Genomic DNA, 22,626 nt, shown 5'->3' on the forward strand with positions numbered 1-22,626 from the left:
GCTTTGGTTTTCTTTTTCAACATTACTTTTAATATTCGGGGTCTTTTCTGGTCCCATAAAAATTTTAGGATTGTTTATTCTAGCTCCGTGAAGAATGCTGGTCTTATTTTGGTAGGGATTGCATTGAATGTGTAGATTGCTTTAGGTAATATTGACATTTTAACAATATTTGTTCTTCTAATCCATGAACATGGGATGTTTTTTCTATTTCTTTGTTTCTTCTTCAATTTCTTTCATAAGCTTTCTATAAAAAGAAATAAACATTTTTCAAAATAAATAAAGAAAATCCTAAGGAGCACACTAAAATACATATATTAGTGGGGCGCCTGGATGGCTCAGTTGGTTGGGCATCCAAATTTGGCTCAGGTCGTGATCTCACAGATAGTGAGTCGGAGCCCACATCAGATCATCTGTCCCTCCCCCTCTCTGCCCCTCTCCTGCTTGCTCTCTCTCTCTCTCAAAAATAAAAAGCAAACATTTAAAATATATATATATTAGAATATAATATATAAATATATTAGAACTAATTAATTAATCAAGGTTGCAGAATGCAAGATCAATATACAAAGATCAATTTTATTTCTATACACTTGTAATGAACAATTTCTGATATGTTTGGCATGACTCTTGACATGTTTTTAATCCTTCCTAACTTTTTGAGACCTCTTCTGACATATTGGAGATTCTCTTTCTGTGTGAGACCCATTCTGAGGGATTTAAAATTTTTTGTGACTACTTTGTATCCTTTTCTTACATTGTTTGAGACTTTTCCTCACTCTTTGAGACCATTACTTGTTTCAGACCCTTCCTGGTGTGTGTAAGACTTTCTGATCAAAACCACAACAAGATATCACTTCCTAACCACTAGGGTGGCTAAAATCAGTCAGATAACAAGCGTTGGCAAGGATGTAGAGAAATTGGAACTCTCGTACACTGCTGGTGACATGGTAAAATGGTGCAGTTGCTTTGGGAAACAGTCTGGCATTTCCTCAAACAATTAAATATAGAGTTACCATATGACCACACTTCCATTCCTATGTATGTAGTCAAAAGGAGTGAAAACAAAAACCTGTACATGAGTGTTTATTACTATTATTGTTCATAATAGCCAATAAGTGGAAACAAACTCAAATGTCCATCAATGGATAAATGGAGAAATACATGTGGTATATCCATGCAATGGAATATTATTTGGCCACTGAAAAAAAGTAGAGATGCGTGCTACAACATGGGTGAACCTTGAAAACATTATGCTAAGTGAAGGAAGCCAATCAAAAAAGACCACACATTATATGGTTCAACTCATATGAAAGTCAAGAATAGGAAAATCTATAGAGACAGAAATTAGATTAGTGGTTGCTTAGGGCTGGGGCAGGGGGCAGGGGGCAGGGAATTAGGGGGGTGATAGACAAAGGATATAAGGTTTCTTTTTAAAGTGATAAAAATGTTGTAAAATTGACTGTGGTGATGGTTATACACATATGTGGATATACTAAAAGCCATTGAATTGTATACTTTAAATAGATAGATTGTATGGTATGTGTATTATATCTCAATGAAGCTGTTGTAAAAATAAAGAGACAAAAAAAGACTTTCTGACATGTTTAGGGCCTTTCGTGATTTGTTTCTGACTCTTCATGGTGTATTTCAGATCATTCTGACTTGCTTGAGACATTTCCCAACTTCTGGAGACTCTTCTTGACATGTTCAGATCCTTCCAGCCACATGTGAGAATCTCCTTTTCTGTTTGAGACTCTTCCTAATTTGAGTGAGATCTTTCTGGATTTGTTTTATTCCTCCCTACATGATTGAGAAAGTTCTTCATTTGTGTAGGACTCTTCCTGACATGTCAAAGTCTTTTCCTGATTATGTGTGAGGCTCCCTGCCTGGTTGAGATACTTCCTGAAATGTTAATGCCTCTTTCTGATTATTTGAGACCCTCCCTGACTTGTCTGAGACCCTTCCTCCATTTGAGACTCTTCCTGATGACTTTGAGGCCCTTCCTGTCATATTTTATACCCTTCTTGACTTGTGTGACACTCATTCTTACTTGGTTAATATTCTTACTGAAATGTTTGAGACCTGTCCTAAGACTCTTCCTCACAATATTTATGCCCTTCCTGACTTTCTTGAGACCCTTCCAGATGTACTAGATAACTTTCCTGACATATTTGACTCTTCCAGACATATCTGAGATGCTTCATGATGTGTTTGAGGCCCTCCTTGATGTATGTGAAACTTCCTGATAACTTTGAGAGCCTTCCTTTCATGTTTGAGATCTATTCTGACTTGTATGATATACTTCATGATATGTTTGAGACACCTGACATATTTGAGACTTTTTATGGTGTATTTGAGACTCTTCTTGACTTGTTTGAAACTCTTCCTGACTTGTTCCAAAGGCTTCTTGAATTTGAGACCCCTTCTTGCTGCTTGAAATCAATGCTGGTGAGTTTGAGACCCTTTCTAACCTATTTGACAGCCTCTTTGTTGCATTTGAAACAATTAACTTTCTTGAAACTCTTTCTGACATGGTTGAGACTCCTAAAATATTTGACTTGATAACCTGTTTGAGCCACTTTCTGACTTATTTAGGACCATTATTGATTGAGACTTCCTAATGATGTTAAGACACCTACCATGTGAACAGTCCTTTTTGACTTGTTTGCTACCCCCCATGACTTTTTTGATATCCTTTACGACATATTAAAGACTGTTCTGTCAGTAGGAGATCCTTTCAAAAGTCACTAAGACATTACCATATGAGTTTGTGACCCTTCCTTATGTATTTGAATCTCTTACTGACTGCTTAAGACCTTTATTGAAATATTTGAGACTCTTCCTGATGTATTTGGACCCTTCTTGTCTGAGTCCCTTCCTGGTGTATCTAAAACTCTTCCTGGTGACTTTGAGACCCTTCCTAACATGTTCGAGACCTTTTATGACTTGTTTGAGATGCTTCCTGATCCAGTTGAGAGCATTCATAATTTTTTGAGATTCTTCCAGATTATTTGGGGCCCTTCATGACATATTTGAAACCTTTAACAGCTTGCTTAAGACCTTTTCTGATGTATTTGACCCTTTTCTGACTATTCAAAATGATTCCTTTCTACTTCAGACACTTCCTTATTATTTAGTACCCTTCTTCACTTATTTGAGACTCTTTAAGAAGTATTTGAGATTTTTCTTGACTTGAGACTCTTTATCACATATTTGAGACAATTTCTGACTTGCCTGAGACCTTTCCTGAGGTGTTTAAGACTCCTCCTTCCTATTTGAGATTCTTCCAGGATGACTGAGACACTGTTTGACATGTTTGAGATCAATCCTCCTCCTTCTTCCTCTTCTTCTTCTTCTTCTTCTTCTTCTTCTTCTTCTTCTTCTTCTTTTCACAAATGAGACTTTTTATTTGTCACCATTGAAAGTCTGAATTTTAAGCATATTTTTAGACTGATGGCTCATATTCATCAGCTTGTTCAACTTCAGCACCTGCCTCATCCTCAGTAGCTTTTTCAGGATGACTACCTTTACCATGAAACGCCATGAGTTTTCCCAATTCAAACGTGGGCTTCTTCATCATTTTTACTTTTCTAACAAAGATGTCATGGAGTGGATAAATACATTGGCAAACATTTTCTGTGTCTTTCCTAATACTGTCTGGAATCAGTTTATTGGCCACTTCTTTTAAGTCATTTGTCTGCACCTCTAGGGTCATGATTTATATTATCTTCTGGATTTGGCAGACCTATTGGTGCTAGATGTAAGAGCTGTTCTAAATCTGATTGTTACAATTTTTAGGAAAACCAACACAGAAACACAGAGTAGGTGCAGCAAATAACCTTCAGTAGTCTTGACATTGACATGAGTTTTAATCATTGACTGCTTTTTTTTTTTTTTTTTTTTTTTAACTATGGAGCAGATTTCATCACAGGTAAGATCTCTGCCATGGAAGTAAGTCAGGCAATTTTTGCCCAGTATATCCTCAGTAGTTAGCTTTAATTTTCTACATGCAATTTTATCATTCAGATCAGCAAGACTCACTTCAAAAACACCACCCTTGAGGCCATCAGATAAAATTTTGCTTCCTTGAATTCTTGTCATGAGTGTTTTTCCAATATTTATTATTAATTGAACATAGCTGGTGTTTTCACATCATACCAATCTTTCTTAGAAATTGGATCACTTTCTTCTTGGCTCCCTTTTTGCTGCCTTTCATAAGGTGCTTAATCTTGCCAGCTACCATGGTTCTGCCCTGAGTGCTTCCTTCTTTTTTGAGACTCTTTCTGACTTCTCCATCCTAACATGTTTTTGATCCTTCCCTACCTAGTTCAGATTCTTCTTCACTTATTTCACCCTCTTCCCAATGTATGTGAGTGTCTTCCTGACCTATTTGAGACCCATCCTTATATACATAAGGACACTGGAACTTTTCCTGACATCTTTGAGACCCGTTTTGTTTTGTTTGAGACTCTTTCTGATAACATTGAGACCCTTCCTAACTTCTTTGAGACCCTTGCTGATATGTGAGCAACCCTTTCTGGTGTATTTAAGACCCATTGTGATGTATTTGAGAAACTTCCTGATTTAATTCTAAGTGCTGAATCAGTCCCTGATGCAGTCTTAAGAGGAGGCAAAAAGACCTTTAGCCTCAGACTTGAAAGACTTTTCTTCAAGCATTTAGTCAAAAAATGCTTATGACAATATATCAAGAAAAATCCATCAATGCTTTTTCCAACCCTTAACTGCAAATGGACAATGAAAACTTTTATTGGTCATTTTTCTAGGCTTTTAATCAAAATTTTCTATAATTCTGCCTAAGTATCAGTGATTTTCACTAGAATATATATAGTTTTAGCTATATATAATATATAGAGAGAGCCAAAATAATAATGTCTTACATGACAGAAAGCAGTTCATTACTCCCTCATGTTAACAACATCTGAGCATATGTAGTCTGGGGCTGCTCTGTCGGCACCAGGCTGGTTCTCATCCTCCTTTGTCTTATGGAACTGCCATGATTGGGTGGAGCTTTGTGCATAGAGTCCAAGATGGCTCGTTAGCACATATCTTTTCTGGCCAGCAAGAAGTAGGAAGAGATGGGGGCAGGAACCTCTGCTCCTTTAAGGACAGGACCCACAAATTGCACATATCAGTTGTGCTCCCGGTTGGTTAGCCAGAATGCAATCATATGACCATACCTAGCTGTAAAGGAAGGTGGGTAATGTAGTCTCTATCCTGGGAAGCCATTTTACCTTCTTAAGTTCAGGGTTTCTATTACTACAAAAAATAAAAATAAAATAAAAAAATAAGACTAAAAGTATATTGGGGGAACAATTACCATTCTATTCACAGCCTCTCATTTTGAAACCTGGACATTTTTAATTTGGCCAAGAACCACCCTCCATCCAGCAAGAGAATAAAAAGGATTTTCCCCCTTTTCTGTTCCTTAACTTGGTAGCTCCCAGAGAAGAATAGTTTTTAATTCTGAGCCATGAAAGTCAAAGGGGGAAAAATGGTTGCTTAAAACTGGAGTGTTTATTTGTAATAAAAAATGCCTTGGGCTATTATACTAGTACCTAAAGACCAACCTGGATTTTGTAATTGAACATTTATGCAAGCAGAAAAAGAGCAGAACGTTTTGAGAGGCAAAGTATCAGATCACCATCTGGACCATAAATAATTTATACATTTTAGAGACTTGGAAATCACATGGGTTGGGAACAAATAATATACTAAATCTCAGTGAGGGAAAAAAAATCTCTAAACACTATATCTGTGAATTGAATTTAAAGCCTAATGACAGTTCTGAGAATTGGATTAAAATGCAGGAAGGAGCCCTAGTTTTTATGTGAAACGAAATGAACATTATTCTTGATTTTTAAAACTATACAAAAGAACAGCTGATGAAATCAAGCTTAAATCTCCACAGTCTAGTCACGGGGAGCAACTAAAATTGAACTCCATGTACTATCTTTGGGTAAGTCTTTAAGATAAAACTCTTATCAGATCCTGACCTAGCAGTGACTTTACATGCTGGGCCCCGAGTTTGTGAAATATGGTAAATGCTTTAGCTGTTTTTGAGACAGTTTGCTGAGGTATCCTATTCCAGTACACTTGAGGAAAGACAGAACATGGTAGGAAGGGAATTCAGAGGTTGGTCCTAGTTGGAGTTGAGAGAGTGTGACAGCACCAGGCTGACCCAGATCCTGTGGGTGGAGCATGAGGGGGTGGGGGGCAGGGGGCAGGGTGGAGCTGGGCATTATCATGAAGTCACAATAGAAGCTCTTCCACAGTGTAGCCAGAAGCCTGAAGCCTACAAATGAACTAGGTTAGGAGCTGGCAAGGTAACTCAATCACTGACCTTCGCCAAGTATTTGTCAGTGACCTTGGTCAGCCTTTACAGGCTCAGCCATGCACCTGCCAACACCTCTCTGGACAGTGCCTTAAAGGCCCCACGGATGAAGCTTCAGCATTAAACTTCTGGGATGGATTCTAATGAGTTGGTTGGGCATTTTTCTATCGCACTGGGAAATGAGTGATCATGTGTGGTCCCTCTGAATTTGAACATATGTGGACAAAAATGTGTGTTTTTGATCACTTAGAGTTTTAATTTTGTATTTATGGAAAGGGTTCTTTTGGGTGTATTTGGACATTTATTTTTTATCATACATCACTTTTAGATACACATATAAAGGAAAATTATATAACAATAAATTGATAAATGTACTCCTGAGACGTTTTCACATTGAGAGCTCCACTTTTCTGAATCAGCTTTTTAAAATTGAGGTATAGCACACATACGTTAAAGTATGTAAAGCACACTAGTCCTAAAGTTGTTTGTCACATATATGATATCCTTATATGTGGAATCTAAAGAAAAACTCATTAAAGCAGATAGTAGGATGTTGATTACCAGGGGCTGAGGTGTGAGGGAATCGGGGAGATGTTTAAGGGTACACACTTGTAACTAGTAGAGTAATAAGTCCTAGAGACCTAATACACAGTACAGTCATTATAGACAACAAAATTGTATTATAAACATTAAAATTGCTGAAAGAGTGGATCTTAACTGTTCCCGGCTCTAGAAGAAATGGTAGTTACGTAACATGATACAGGTGTAGTCTAATGCTACCATGGAGATCATATAGCAATATAAATGTATCAAATCTGTATGTCCTACACCTTAAACTTGCACAACATGATATGTCAAATCTCTCTCTCTCTCTTTCTCTCTCCTCTCCCCATATATATATATATATATATATATATATATACACACACATATATATACATACATATATATATACTGATACCAAAGGATGTAGGGCAATTGGCACAACTTGGTAGGAGTATAAATTGATACAACCACTTTGGAAAACAATTTTACAATATTACCAAAGTTAAATATATGCCTACCTTATGACCCAGCAATCCCACTCCTTGGTACATACCCAAGAGAAATGAGTGCATATGTCCACCAAACTACACGTGTAAGAATATGCATAGCAGCACTATTCAGAGTAGTAAACATTGGAAACAACCCAAATGTCCATCCACAAGAGAATGGATCAATGCATTACTGGCGTATCCATGCAATAGAATAATATACAGGCACAAAAAGGAACAAATTACTGGCACACAGTAGTAATGGATGAATATCACAGATACTCTGATAAGTGAAAGAAGCCAAATACAGAAGAGTATAGACTGTGTGGTTCCATTTATGTCAAGTTCAATTAACAGGGAAAATGAATAGATTGTGATCGAAGATAAAATGATAATTACCTCTTGAGGGGTGGTGGTGTTAACAAATGCAGTAAATGCTCATTATAAGACACTTAAACAATGCTGTCTAGACCTCTCTTTCTCCATGTGTCTGCATAACTAACTCTCTCACCTTTAAGTCTTTGTTCAAATGTTACCCAGTCAGTGAGGCCTACCCTAACCACCCAGTTATAAATTGCAGTCCATACCCCTCAACCCCTGCTCCTTTTTCTCCTCCTTTTTTACTTTTTCTATTATACCTCACACCTTCTAAAGTACTCTAGAATTTACTTATTTGTTATATTTATGCTTACTGCATTTTTTTAAGTTTATTTATTTATTTTGAGAGAGAGAGAAGAGAGCATGAGCAGGGCAGGGGCTGAGAGAGAGCCCCGAAGACTGATGTTGCAGACCAAGTCCAGAGGTAGTCGGCTATGGAATTCTCTCTTGCTCCAGGGAGGCTGGTCTTTTTGTTCTATTCAGGCAATCAAGTGATTGAATGAGGCCCACCCACATTATAGAGGGCAATCTGTTTTACTCAAAGTCCACTAATTTAAATGTTAATCTCATCCAAAAATACCCTCACAGAAATACTCAGAATGATGTTTGATCGAATATGTTGGAACCCCATGGCCCAGCCAAGTTGACACATACAGTTAAATCATCACAGCAAGGTAAGGGCCAGTTGAGGGAAAGACCTTGAATGCTAGTATTTAAGCTGTGAGAACCGTTAAAGATTTAGAGGCCAGAGCATTGGAATGAGGAAGCCTGGAGGCAAAGAGAGAATTTAGGAGACTACTGTGATCATCCAGGCAGGAGGGAAAGCAAGATAATTACAGTGAGCCTGGAGGGGATGAAACAGAAGCAAGCAATATGGAACTGAGGAGACTTGGCAATTGACCAGTCCTGGGGGGTGAAGGAAAGTATGCACAGAATGACTCTGTTTCAAACCTAGGCAACTAGGAGGGGGGTGAAACCACTAGGAGAAATGGAGGAATTGGGCTACAGAAGATGCCTGTGTCCCTGGGGGCTCCTCCGATTGAAGGGCTTAGGGCATGTTCAGATATAATAAACCACCCCAAAATGGTGACCTAAAACCAATAGTTTGTTTTGCTCACAAATCTGAAGGTGACTGGGCTCACCTAACAATTCTCATTGGGCACAATGATGCATTGTAACATAAACTTTGTGTTGGTAACAGGAAATTAATTCTTCACATAAGAATTATTAAATGGATGATGAAAGTAAACACTGATAGAATCTTTTCTGCATAGTACCCACTGAACTTGGTTTTTTTTTTTTTTAACTCATTACCATTTTTATCTACTGACACTGATTAATTCTAGATCCTACTTCATCGCCCTAAAAGAGAGGGAGAAAATTATCTCCTGTTTGTGGCTCTCCTGTGCCCAGCAAGTGTTCTGAGTTAGAGTAAGAAATGTCTAACATGCTTTAAAAGTAGAACTTGGTTGAATTACCTGTTTATCTTTTAAATTAATTTTAGATTTCTGTTCGATTTTAGTTTGATTAGATTTTATTTGTTAAATATTCTAGATCAAGCTTGAAGTTTTTAATTTTTTGAGAGAGAGACAGAGAGAGCAAGCACAAGTGGGGGAGGGACAGAGAGAGAGGGAGACAGAGAATCCGAAGCAGGCTCCAGGCTCCAAGCTGTCAGCATAGAGCCCGACGCAGGGCTTGAACTCACCAAACGTGAGATCATGACCTGAGCCAAAGTTGGGACGCTTAAACCGACTGAGCCACCCAGGGGCCCCTTCAGGTTGAAATTTAATATAAGCGATATAACGTTTCTGAAGTACAATATGGCATTATGTTTCAAATGTCCTAGAATTTATTTATTTACTTGTGCTTATTTTGCCAAGTGGGCACCGTGGTGAATGCTGTAACGCATTACAGATCTTACCTTTTGTTGTCCAAATTCAAGAGTATGGTCAGCAGACTGTCCTTAGACGTCCACCCTCTGGGGTCCACCTCAGCTGCATAGAACCACTGGAGGTAGCCCACATCCAATGACTGATCATTGCAGAGATACAGCCATCTCCATCCATCTTTGGGCAAGTCCACAGAACTGTTCTAACTGCAGGGCTCCCTATAGGGTCAGCCAGGTCTGTCATCATGCCTGGGTCAAAACTTGACTTCTTCCTGTCCCCAATCCTGCTTACTTCCCCTCCCAATACCCACAGTGTTGATTCCGAGAGCATTTTTCCCCAGATTTATTAAGATATAATTGACATATAACACTCTGTAAATTTAAGGTGTACAATGTGCTGATTTGATACGTTCATATATTGTGAAATGCTTACAACCGTAGCACTAGCTAACACTTCCATCCCATCACACAATTACCATTTTTTAATGGTGAAAACATTTAAGATTTATTGTCTTAGCAACCTTCAAGTATATAATAAACTATTATTAGCTATAATCACCATGCTGTACATTAAATCTCCAGAACTTGTTGGTGTTATAACCCGAAGTTTGTACCCTTTGACCAGTATCTCCCCATTTCCCCTACCTCCAGCCGCTGGTAAGCACCACTCTACTCTCTGTTTCCCTGAGTTGAGCTTTGTCTCAAAATTTAAAATCAAACTAACATGTGAACCAATCCTACTTCTGGGTACATATCTGTAAGAGATGAAATCAGTATCTCTTGTTTTCTCTTGGGTTTTTTTTTTGTTTTGTTTTGTTTTGTTTTGTTTTGATGACAGTCACTAACAGGTATGAGGTATTCTGGTTTTGATTTACATTTCCTTGATGATTAGTGTTGTCAAGCAACTTTTCCTATATCTGTTGGCCATTTGCATGATTTCCTTCAAAAACTGTCTATTCAAGTTCTTTGCCCATTAAAACAAATATTGATTTATTTTGAGAGAGAAAGAGAGAGCAGGGGAGGGGCAGAGAGAGAGGAAGAAAAGATCCAAAGCAGGCTCCACTCTGTCAGTGCAGAGCTTAACACAGGGCTCGATCCTACAACCACAAGACCATGACCAGAGCTGACATCAAAAGTGACTGAGCCACCCAGGTGTCTCTCTCTGCCCATTTTCAATTGAATTATTATTTTTTTTTCTGCCATTGAGTTGTATGAGTTTCCTATATATTTTGGATATTAGCCCCTTATCAGACATAAGATTCATAAATATTTTCTCTCATTCTGTAGGTTGCCTTTGCATTTTGTTGATTGTTTCCTTTACTATGCAGAAACTTTTTAGCTTGCTGTAGTCCCACTTGTCCATTTTCGATTTTGTTGTTTGTGCTTTTGAGGTCATGTCCAGGAAAGCACTGCCAAGCAATGTCAAGGAGCTTTTTCCTGTGTTTTGTTCGAGAAGTTTTACAGTTTCAGGTCTTATGTTTAAGTCTATAATCCATTTCATGTTAATTTTGGGGAGTGGTGGAAGATAGGAGTCCAATTTCATTCTTCTGCATGTGGTTATCCAGTTTTCCCAACACCATTCATTGAAGAGGCTATCCTTTCCCCAATGGGTATTTTTGGCTCTCTTGTCAAATATTAGTGTGAGAGTTTATTTCTGGGCTCTTGATTCTGTTCAATTGGTCAATGTGTCTATTTTTATGCCAATACCACATTGTTTTGATAACTAGAGCTTTATAGTATAGTTCAAAATCAGGAAATGTAATGCCTCCAACTTTATTCTTCTTTCTCAGAATTGCTTTGACTATTAGGGGTCTTTTATGGTTCCATACAAATTTTAAGATTGTTTGTTTTATTTCTGTGAAAAAATGCCATTGGAATTTTATTTATTTATTTATTTTTTTGCCATTGGAATTTTGATAGGGATTATATTGAATCTGTAGATGGCTTTGGCTAGTGTGGACATCTTAAGAATATTAATATTTCCAATTCATGAGGACAGAATATCTTTACATTTATTTGAGTCTTCAGTTTCTTTCATCACAGTCTTGTAGTTTTCAGTATTACAGATCTATCACCTCCTTAAATTTATTACCAAGTATTTTATTGTTTTTGATGCTATTGTCAATGGGACTGTTTTCTTTATTTCTTTTTCAGATGCTTTGTTGTTAGTGTATAGAAACACAACTGTTTTCTGGATGTTGATTTTGTATTCTCCAACTTCACTGAATCTGTTGATTAGTTCTAGCAGTTTATTTGGTGGAGTCTTTAGGATTTTCTGTGTATAAGATCATATCATCTGCAAACAAAGACAATTTTACTTCTTCCTTTCCATTTTTTTTTTAATTTATTTATTTTGAGAGAGAAAGATAGAGAGCAAGCAGGGGAGGGCAGATAGGGAGGGAGACAGAATCCCATGCAGGCTCCGCACTGTCAGAGCAGAGCCCGATGCGGGGCTCAACTCACAAACTGTGAGATCATGACCTGAGACGAAAGTAAGAGCGGGAAGCCCAACTGACTGAGCTAACCAGGCAACCGTCTTCCTTTCCATTTTGGATGCCTTTTATTTCTCTTTTTCTGACTCACTGCTCAGAGCGCTTCTTAATAAACAATCCTGCAATAAACTATAAACTCCATCTCAGAGTCAGTTTACTGGAGAACCCAACCTACCACAGGCAACTTTCATTTTAATTCCCCAAAGATTGGTACACTCACACACAGAGGCATGTACATATACTATCGCTGGTTGATTGGCCCAGATGTGCACACCTTACCCAGGATGGACCAATCAGAGTCTTTCCCGAGGTGTATTGAACTTGGGAATCAGACAGTCTAAGTTGCTGCCCCTCTGTGGTACAAACCTGGAAAATAGGGGAGGGGGAAGAGTAACACAGTATTTCTGGTTGCTCACATCTTGCATGTCTCCAAGGGAACCTAGAATCATAATGAAGCCTTGCCCCACACCTGGAGATGGGGGCCCTTGGAAGGGTTTTTATGTTAATGATTGATGATTTTGTTGTGTACACCTGGAGCAATGAACCATTCTGTACTAGCTTGCCCATATTGCTTTGCACAAACATCAAGATTGATGACGCGCACGTAAAGGGAACCAGCTGTCCAGCTGGACTTTGAGAGGGGATAAAGCCAGCATGAATGTCCATTTTCTGGGCTACCTGGCTAAGGAGGAAGCTGGCATGCTTACCTGTCTGAAATGTGCATTCTACCATCAGGACGACCGTGCATCTGTCTTCTCCAAGCTCCACAGTGAGCCCAGCAAGTCTCCTGCAGTCTTTTGATTTTAGAGCCAGACCAGAGAATAACAAATGGCAATCTGGAGACAGGAATATCTCTGCCTTGGCAATCGTTTTTCTTCCTAAAGCTGATCTACCACAAGAGCTCAGAACACATCCACCTGCCCCAGAATCATCTTGGTTACACATGCCTCTCTTACCCACAGGCGAATTTTGAACCTAGGACCTCTTTGAACTGCTTTCCAGTCAAATAAAATATATCCAAGAAAGGTAGAGACAGTGCTCACAAATATCCAAGTCATACATCAGTGAGTTCTTCTTCAAACATTAATTCTCTAATCATGAAAGTAATAAATATTCACTGTAAAGAAAAAAAAATGTAGGGGGCACCTGGGTGGCTCAGTAAGTTGAGCCTCTGACATCAGCTCTGGTCATGATCTCACATTTGTGAGTTCAAGCCCCACATCGGGCTCATTGCTGTCAGTGCAGAGCCTGCTCTGGATCCTCTGTCCCTCTCTCTCTGCCCCCGCCCCCTGCATGCGCTCTCTCAAAAATAAATAAAACATTAAAAATTTTTTTTAATTAAAAAAAAACTTAGGGGCACCTGGGTGGCTCAGTCGGTTGTTTCCGACTTCAGCTCAGGTCATGATCTCACAGTCCGTGAGTTCGAGCCCCGCATCAGGCTCTGTGCTGACAGCTCAGAGCCTGGAGCCTGCTTGGGATTCTGTGTCTCCCTCTCTCTCTGCCCCTCCCCTGCTCATGATCTGTCTCTCTCTGTCTCAAAAATAAATAAAAACATTAAATATATATATATATGTATACTTAGAAAATACAGAAAAATACAAAGGAAAAAAAAATAAAAGATACCCATAATTCTACCACTCAGGGACCACCATTTCAAATATATCAGTTAATGATTTTGTTTCTCCTTGCACACAGATAGGTATGCACATACTACCTCTACAAAACTGTGATCCTGTGGTACATACTGTTTTGAAACCTGCTTCTCTCATTCAACAGGATATGTGCCCTTGTCATCATTTCTGAGGGCTGCATTAAAAAGAAGCATCACAACCTACGTAATCACACCCTCACTGCCGGACATCCAAGCTGCCTCCCAGTATTTGTTAGTATAAAAAAATCCTATTAAGAGCATGCCCGCACATATATCCTTGTACACTCTTCAGTTTATTTTTGTTACCCAGGTGACCCCAGCTCCTCCAGCCTGCCCAGTTAATCTTTTCCTTTAATATCTAAATGAAATGCTAGAGACTCCATCCCACGAGCACCTCCCCCAGAGTCACCCAGGGGGTTCCATTTCTCCTGGCCACCTCTCACTCTGCCTGTTTATCCCTCCAAGCACGTCACCTTCTTGGGCATTTCACCTTCTGCCCTCTTTCAACATGACTTTGTCCCTCTTCCTTCATCGGTCCAAGGGGCACTAGCGCATGGCAACTGTGTGTAGCCGTCTGTAACTGAGGTTTGTGGGAATGAAAGCCAATCACAGCACAGCAAGAAATAACTTCAAATTCACACCAGATATTACTGACTCTAGAAAGTTGCTGGCCATTCTCCATCATTTGGGGACTTTTTAGTCATGATGTTTTTCTCGTGGACCCTGATGTCCTGCCGCGTTCCTGGGACCTTCTGCTCTCTCCCTCGACCACCTTATGTCTTCTCTTTTTTCTCTGTACCTACACTGTTCACCTCCTCACTCTGGTAGCCCTGAAAATCCTAAGTGCCTCCCACTTTACTGTTTTATCCCTCACACGTCCCAGGAAACCAGGTCCTCCTCAAAACATTTTCTTCATTTGGCTTCTAAAACACTACATTCTCCTGGTTTTCTTCCTTCCTTACTGGCTACTCCTCAACTTCCTTTACTGGCTCATTGTCCTCTCTCTGACTTATAAACATCAGCGTGTTCCAGAACTGAGACTTGAGACCTTCTCTCTATCTTTACTCACTCCCAAATGATCTCACCCAGTCTAATGGCTATAAGTACCCTCTATACACTAACAATTCTCAAACTTGTTTTTTTTAACTTTATTTATATATTTTGAGAGGGAGAGAGCTGGGGAGGGGCAGAGAGAGTGGTGGGGGGAGAGAGAGCATCCCAAGCAGGCTCCATGCTGCCAACCCAGCTCCTGGCACAGAGCTTGAACTCACAAACCATGAGATCATGACCTGAGCTGAAACCAAGAGTTGCGCGTTTAACCGACTCAAGCCACCCAGGCACCCCTCAATTCTCAAATTTATATCTTCTGCTCTGACCTCTAGGCTCATATGCCCAATTGCTTCCTCATCATCTTCACTTGGATGCTTAATATGCATCTGAAAGTTAACCTTTCCAAAACTAAATTTTGCATTACTCCCAAATTTGTTCCTCGCCTGGTAGTCCCCATCTCAGTAAATGGCAGCTCAGTTCTTCCACTTGCTCAGGCCAAAACCTTGGAGTCATCTTTGACTCTTGTCTTTCTATCACACCTTATACTTGACCTGGTAGGAAATTCCTTCAGCTCTGACTTCAAAGGAAAGGCTGGCTCTGACTACCCTTCACCTCCTCCACCACTAACCTATCCTGGTCCCAGAATTCCTGATAGCCACCTTTATGGCCCACTCCATCTGATGCCAACTGGTATCTCTGCTTCCACTCTTGCCCATCTATGATATGAATATCCTTTAGCTACGTAAGCCAGCAAAAGTCACGCTCCAGTTCAAAACATTCCAATGGATTCCCATATGACTTGACCCAAAGCAAAAGCCAGCGTGGTCTGTAACCTGGCTCCCTCTCCAACCTCAGCTACTATCACCGTCTCCACTTGCCCAGTGTGGTATAACCACACTGGTCCTCCTGTTGTCCCTTTTGTTTTTTTTAAGATTTTTTTTTTTAAGTTTATGTGTTTATTTTGAGATAAAGAGAGAATGAGCAGAGGAGAGGCAGAGAGAGGCAGACAGAGGATCCAAAGCAGACTCTGTGCTGACAGCAGATCCTGACGCAGGCCTCGAACTCACAAACTCACGAACCGTGAGATCATGACCTGAGCTGAAGTCGGACGCTCAACCGAGCCACCCAGGCGCCCCTCCCTTTTGTCCCTTAAATAAAGGCACTCCTTCTCATCTTGGGGCCTGTGCACTTGCTTCCCTTCCTGAAATGTTCTGCCCCCAGACAATAGTATAATATCCTGCCTCTGTTCATTCATGTTGCTGAGCAAATGGCACTACCTCAAAGAGGCCTACGTTGACCACTTTATCTAAAAAGAGCACCCACATCATTCTGTAATCCTTGACACTGCTTTATTTTCCCGCGTGGTACTTAACCTGAGATTTGATTACACTGTTCATGTTTGTATTGTCTCTCTCTGGGCAGGACCTGGTCTGTTTTGTTTATTGCTGTTTCTCGTAATCCCGACAAGGAGTTGACACAGAGGAGGAGCTCCACATGTTCTTCTCTCTTTTTTTTTTTTTTTTAACGTTTATTTGTTTATTTTGTGAGAGGGAGCAAGAGTGAGCAGAGGAGAGCAGAGAGAGAATCCCAAACAGGTTCCACACTGTCAGCACAGAGCCCAACACGGGCCTCAATCTCAGGAACTGCGAGATCATGATCTGAGCCAAAATCAAGAGTCACACGCTCAACTGACTGAGCCACCCAGGAGCCCCAGGAGCTCCACATGTTCTTGCCACCTCTCTTGGCTTACATTATGCCCGTCTAAGTTCTCCCCAGTTAGAATATACCGTCAAGGTTCCTATGGGTGCTTCCTGAAAACGCAAGGCACAACCAACGGTGAGATGAAGTTTGCTCACCTCTAGAATGCACTTACACATTTGTATATATTGGAGCACTTCCTTCAGATAAACTCACAGAAGTACAATTACTAGGTCATGAGCCAAACCTCCAAATTACCATCCAGGGAGGTCAACGCTAATCCCTCTCCCATCAGCAGTGCTCTGTTCCAGTGTATTCTGGACCTTCGGGCAATAAATGGTGATGATGATGGTGATGAAGATGATTTATGGCCCCCTTACTCTTTGTTAACTAGAAAATAGATGGATCTCTGTAAGGGCAGGGAAACTTCTGAGTCATCATGCCACTGATGAGGGTCCATGGGGTATGCCAACTTTGTTGAGTAAAGGCATTCTCTAGCAGCTTCCATATCGGAGATTATATCCTCACCAACACCTTAGATTCTTTTTCCATGATGCCGAGTCATGTTCATTCAATAATTAATTCATCTCACAGTTACTGTTGAGCATCTGTTTTATACATAAGCTCTAAACATTTGCCAAGCTGAAGAATATCCCTTGGAATAATGGGACTTACAACCATCACGGGATTTAGCAGTTTACCAAGTGCTTTCACTTTCATGATCTCATTTGAACCCTACAAAAGCCAACTGGGTACAGTTCTGCCCGTTTTAAGGTGAGGGAAACAAGTGGCATGGAGGGGAAGGATCTGCCGGAGGTTACATATTACATATGAGTCAGAGCCACAACTGGGAACCCTATGAGCTCCTCAGCACACACCACCCCCTCCATACTGCAGTATCCCGCCAGGTCCAACACCACCGAAAGCTGGGATACTTAGCCATAGTAAAAGGATGGCATACTTATGCATTTTAAATTCTGAGCTGACGGACATCAGAACAGAAGAGTAATTTAAAAATGGCTTTTGTGGGGCGCCTGGGTGGCTCAGTTGGTTAAGCGACCGACTTCAGTTCAGGTCATGATCTCCCAGTTCGTGGGTTCGAGCCCCGCGTCGGCCTCTGTGCTGCCAGCTAGGAGCCTGGAGCCTGCTTCAGATTCTGTGTCTCCCCCTCTCTCTGCCCCTCCCCTGCTCACGCTCTATGTCTCTCTGTCTCTCAATAATAAATAAACGTTAAAATTTTTTTCTTTAAATGGCTTTTGTGTGTGATGCCATTTCAGTTATCATGGCAGTGGGTGCTGTGCTGAATTGTACTTTGGCAACTTGATTAAGGCAGGGAACTACATTTCCTAGAAGCCCCTCCCTTGTGTGATTTGGGGTTAGAGTTGGCCAAGAGGAACTTGTGTGGCTCTTGCGGGGCAGAAGACGAGCGGCAGTCACTACGTTTGGCGGGTTTCCCGTCAAATACAGTGATGCTCAGAAACAGAGGTGCCCAGCAGATCCAAGCTTCTCGGCTCTCACCGGCTCCACTCCCAGCTTCCATTTCCTACTGTTGGCTCTGCTAGTCAACAGCTGCCTCAGGCCCACCACCGGGGACTTGTCTGTAGTCCCACACACACTGTAGCAGGAGTTACGCAGAGGCCACAGCTTCTGTGACCGTAAACCTCTCCATGAACCTCCCCTTCACTGCCCAGCTTGGGCAGCTGGATGCACTTGGCTTCTTGAACTTTCCTGAAAACTCTGAATGCTGCAACTGCACCAATGCTTCCAGGAGTGGCTAATGACTCTCTGATCGCGGGATTCCTCCTTCCAGACATTCACTTCCCCAGCACTTCCCACATCTGCGAAAGGTTTTATTCCTAGAATACCCATGGTGGCCCTGCTTCCCTGTCGGAATCCTGACTGATATGATACTTGCAGATTTTGCTTTACTTTAAACGAGAAATAACATAAGAAATGTTCCAGATTGTAAGGCAGACTTCCACCTTCTATTTAGAATCTATATATCGCAGATGCTAATTTATAGACCGTGGGTGTGAAGGGAAAAAAGGAAGGGAGATTATTAAATGAACTAGTGGAGGATGAATAATGTATGCCTTACATATAGACCGAAGTGGAAAAGGAGATGAGAAAGAAGAACCGAGAAGATATACTTTCTCTATCTTGTTTTTATAAGAGAAATGGATAGAAGAGGGGAAGAAAGTGGAGGTGATGTTATTTTTGTAGTCTGAAAATTTTCAATCAAGCTTTACCATGTTTCCATAGGACCTCAAAGATTCAGTGTAGTCTGTAAGTAACCATCCTTTCTGAACTGAAAGAGAAGGGAGTGAGGGGTGCCTGGGTGGCTCAGTCAGTTAAGCATGCAGCTCTTGGGTTTTGGCTCAGGTCATGATCTCACAGTTCATGAGTTTGAGTCCCACATCAGGCTCTCTGCACTGGCAGCATGGAGCCTGCTTGGGATTCTCTTTCTCCCTGTCTCTCTCTGCCCCTCCCCTGATTGCTCACATGCGCGCTGTCTCTCTCTCTCCCCCTCTTTCTCTCTCGAAAGAAAGAAAGAAAGAAAGGAAAAAGAAGGGAGTAATTCTTACCTAGTAAATCTGGGGGTTTTTTAACCTAAAAATGAAATGACATGTGAACAGGAACAAAGATAATGTCCAAGTCTACTTAAACATTATATAACCCAACAGGATAATATCCACCTGATATACGCTGAGCCATACAGTTAAAGCTTTAATGTTAAATAACTATGACAGAGATCCTCTCCTTTCTCCTCCCTATCCTAGCACCCTCTCTTTGTAACAGAGAAAGGTAGTCTTTAAAACAGTTTCCAATAGAGAACAATTTTGAAATTCAACATTGTTTCATAGGAGACAGCACTATGTAGAATAAACAGAATGTGGCATTCATTGTTCTTTCAAAAATCCAACTTGCTCACCCCCTCTTCCATCCTCACGCGGCGAGCGTTTTCACCCAGGTTCTTAAAAACATGCCTGCTTCAGGTGGCTGGTCACTTTATCAAATAAAAGGTGCCAGACTTTGCCAATTTCCTTTCCCTACTCTGAATTAATAAGCCTGGCTCACAGAGCAGTAAAATTTTATTTCCACCAAGCAAATACAGATTGCTTTCTCCTTGGCTGCTGCTTAAAAGTCTCATTCTCACTTGTGTCCAGAGCACGCACCTATATTCCTGCAGCACTAATGCTGACCAGTGGCCCAACGGAGAAGAAATGTTGCAAGCCAGACAAACCAGAGGACCACCAGTTCATTCTCAAGGACACAAAGGTATCTTCGCTACCCCTTGGATCCCCAGGGGACCTAAACGCTTGGCTCCGCGTGTGGCTTCACCTCCAACGTGTTAAGTGTTTAAAAAAACCCAAAATCCAACCGAGTAAATTTGAAAATCTAATTGGTTTTATTAAGTGATTCTTGAACCAGGCAGCATCGCATCTAGCAAGTAGAGAGAGAAAATTGCACAAAATGGAAGGTTTTTATAAGCGGGCGGGTGGTGGGGCAAGGAAGTATCAGCAAAAGAAAAGAAGGATTGTTTTCAAGCCAGGACGACTTCTTTTTGCGGAGAAGGGCAGGGCAGGGTTTTTTTTATCATGCAAATTACGTGCTGGTCTGGAATTTTCAGGTTGACTGTTAAAAGACCACATTCCTGGGGTGCCTAGCTGACTCAGTCGGTAGAGCTGACAACTGTGGATCTCAGGGTTGTGAGTTTGAGCTCTATATCAGGTGTAGAGATTACTTTAAAAAAAAAAAAAAAAAAACACCCCTGGAAGAGGTTGAAACGGAGTCTTGGTTTGCTCTCATGGGGGGCAAGTGACTCCACTTTGGGCCTGTGGTGTTATGGGTTCACTGATGCAAGCCCGTATTCGTTTCCTGGGGCCACTGTAACAATTACCATAAAGTTAGTGGCTTCAAACAACAGAAATTTAAACTCTCAGAGTCTGGAGGCCAGAAGTCCAAAATCAAGGTGTCCAAAGGGCCATACTCCTAGTAACTTCTGGCGGTTCCCAACGTTACCTAGCATTCCTTGGCTTGTGGCCACATCACTCCAATCTTTCCATCCATAGTTACACCTTCAACTCTGTGTGTCGTGTCTTCTCTTCTGTCGGTCTCTCCTCTCTCTGTGCCTTGCTCTTGTAAGGACATTTGTCATTGGAATTTAGCACCCACCCAGATAATCCAGGGTGATTTCCATATCTTGAGATCCTTATCTTAATGACATCTGCAAAGACCTTTCGACCAAGCGAGGTCATACTCACAAGTTCCAGGGTTTAGGACCTGGACACATCTTTGGGGGGACCACCATTCAACTGACTACAACACCTTATCTCCCTGGACTCAGAAGTCTTTCCTTCCCCTGACTTGAAGAGTTTTCAAACCTGTCTCCACAGTACTGTATTCATTAACATTGCCCATTGTATTCAGGAATGATCCTTACAGCACAGAGGGCTGCATTTTGCTTAGGAATCCCAGTCAAGTGATTTGTCTCCAGTTTCTTCTCTTAGCCTGGCACCGTCTACATCTTTTCCTCCATCCACTCCTACCTTCACTCAACTTTGCTGTTGAGTGGCTCCAGTCTTCCAGTTCCTATGGCTAGAAATCCTCTCTCCCCTTCCTATACAGAGAAGGGTAGCCTAGTCCGGTCACTCCAAATTGATGCCTACATATCCATCACCCTCCTCAAACACAGGATCCTCCACTTACCAGAATCTACTTTCTGCTGGCGAAGGAAAAGGAGTTGGAGAAGTTTTGTCCTTCTTAGGATTTTTTAAAGTTTGGCCTACTGAGGTGAAATTCACATAACATGAAATGAACCATCTTGGAGTATACAATTCGGTGTCATTTTGTACATTCACAACGTTGCGTAGCCAGTCACCTGTATCTAGTTCTGAAACATTTTCATTACCCCCCAAAAGGAAACCTGTACCCATTAAACAGTCATTCACATTCTCTCCTGCCCAAGCCTTAAGCAACCACTAATCTACTTTCTGTTTCTAGAGAGCTGCCTATTCTAGACATTACATGTAAATGGAATCATCCACTATGTGGCCCTTTGTGTCCGTTTTTTGTTTTTTTTTTTTCACTTAGCATAGTGTTTCCAGGGCTCATTCATATTGTAGCAGGTATCAGTCCTTCATTCCTTGTTAAGGCAAAATAAAATTCCCTTACATGGATAGACCACATGTTCTTTTTTGTTTTTTTAATTTTTTTAGATGTTTATTTTTGACAGAGAGAGAGAGACAGAGACAGAGCATGAGTGGGGGAGGGGCAGAGAGAGACACACACACAGAATCCGAAGCAGGCTCCAGTCCCTGAGCTGTCAGCATAGACCCCGACGCGAGGCTTGAACTCACAGACCCAGACCCAGAGACCATGACCTGAGCCGAAGTCGGACGTTCAACCGACTGAGCCACCCAGGTGCCCCAGACCACATGTTCTGTATCCATTCATCTGTTGGTTTTTAGGTTTATTTCTTAGCACTCCTCCTTACAAAGTTTAATTCATTTGTTTCAGAAATATTTACTGAGCGATAACTGTATGCTACGCACAGGTCAAGAAGCAGGGGATATAGCACTTGACAAAACAGAACAAAGATCTCTGCCCTCGTGAAACTTACATTCTGGTGAGGGAGACATTATAAATAAAACAAACAACTAAAATATTTAGTATGCAAAATAGAACTGCTCAACAGGGAAAAAGGGTTGAAGAGTGACTGGAACAGGCCACCAGAGGCAATTTCTTGGGGTGACTAGTCATTTCATTTCTTGATTTAGATACTACATGGACATTCTCAGTTTGTGAAAATTAAGTGAACTTGGACTTAAGATTTATGCACTTGGGGCACCTGGCTGGCTCAGTGGGTAGCATGCAACTCTTGATCTCAGGGTTGTGAGTTTGAACCCCACATTGGGCATAGGGTTTTTCTTTAAAAAAAAAAAAAAAAGATTTGGGGTGCCTGAGTGGCTCAGTCGGTTAAGCCCCCGACTTCGGTTCAGGTCATGATCTCACAGTTCATGAGTTCTAGCCTCATGTTGGGCTCTCTGCTGTAAGCACAGAGCCTGGAGTCTGCTTCAGAT

The 22,626-nt window shown here is 41.1% G+C and overlaps 1 long non-coding RNA gene and 1 pseudogene across 2 annotated transcripts in view; one reads left to right on the top strand and one right to left on the bottom strand.

The window, feature by feature from the left end:
• LOC121026034 (uncharacterized) overlaps positions 1-20,257 on the top strand; it is a 246,688-nt gene extending 226,431 nt beyond the window's left edge. For both annotated transcript variants that reach the window (XR_005788234.1, XR_005788236.1), the window contains one exon: positions 19,711-20,257. This is a non-coding gene — a long non-coding RNA (uncharacterized LOC121026034). The remainder of the gene's footprint in view (positions 1-19,710) is intronic.
• LOC121026031 (40S ribosomal protein S3a-like) lies at positions 3,396-4,602 on the bottom strand (annotated as a pseudogene).
• Positions 20,258-22,626: the final 2,369 nt, after the last annotated feature.

The sequence above is a fragment of the Herpailurus yagouaroundi genome, unplaced genomic scaffold, assembly GCF_014898765.1.
Source record: "Herpailurus yagouaroundi ecotype Mexico unplaced genomic scaffold, PumYag 67793, whole genome shotgun sequence".
Taxonomy (NCBI): Eukaryota; Metazoa; Chordata; class Mammalia; order Carnivora; family Felidae; genus Herpailurus; species Herpailurus yagouaroundi.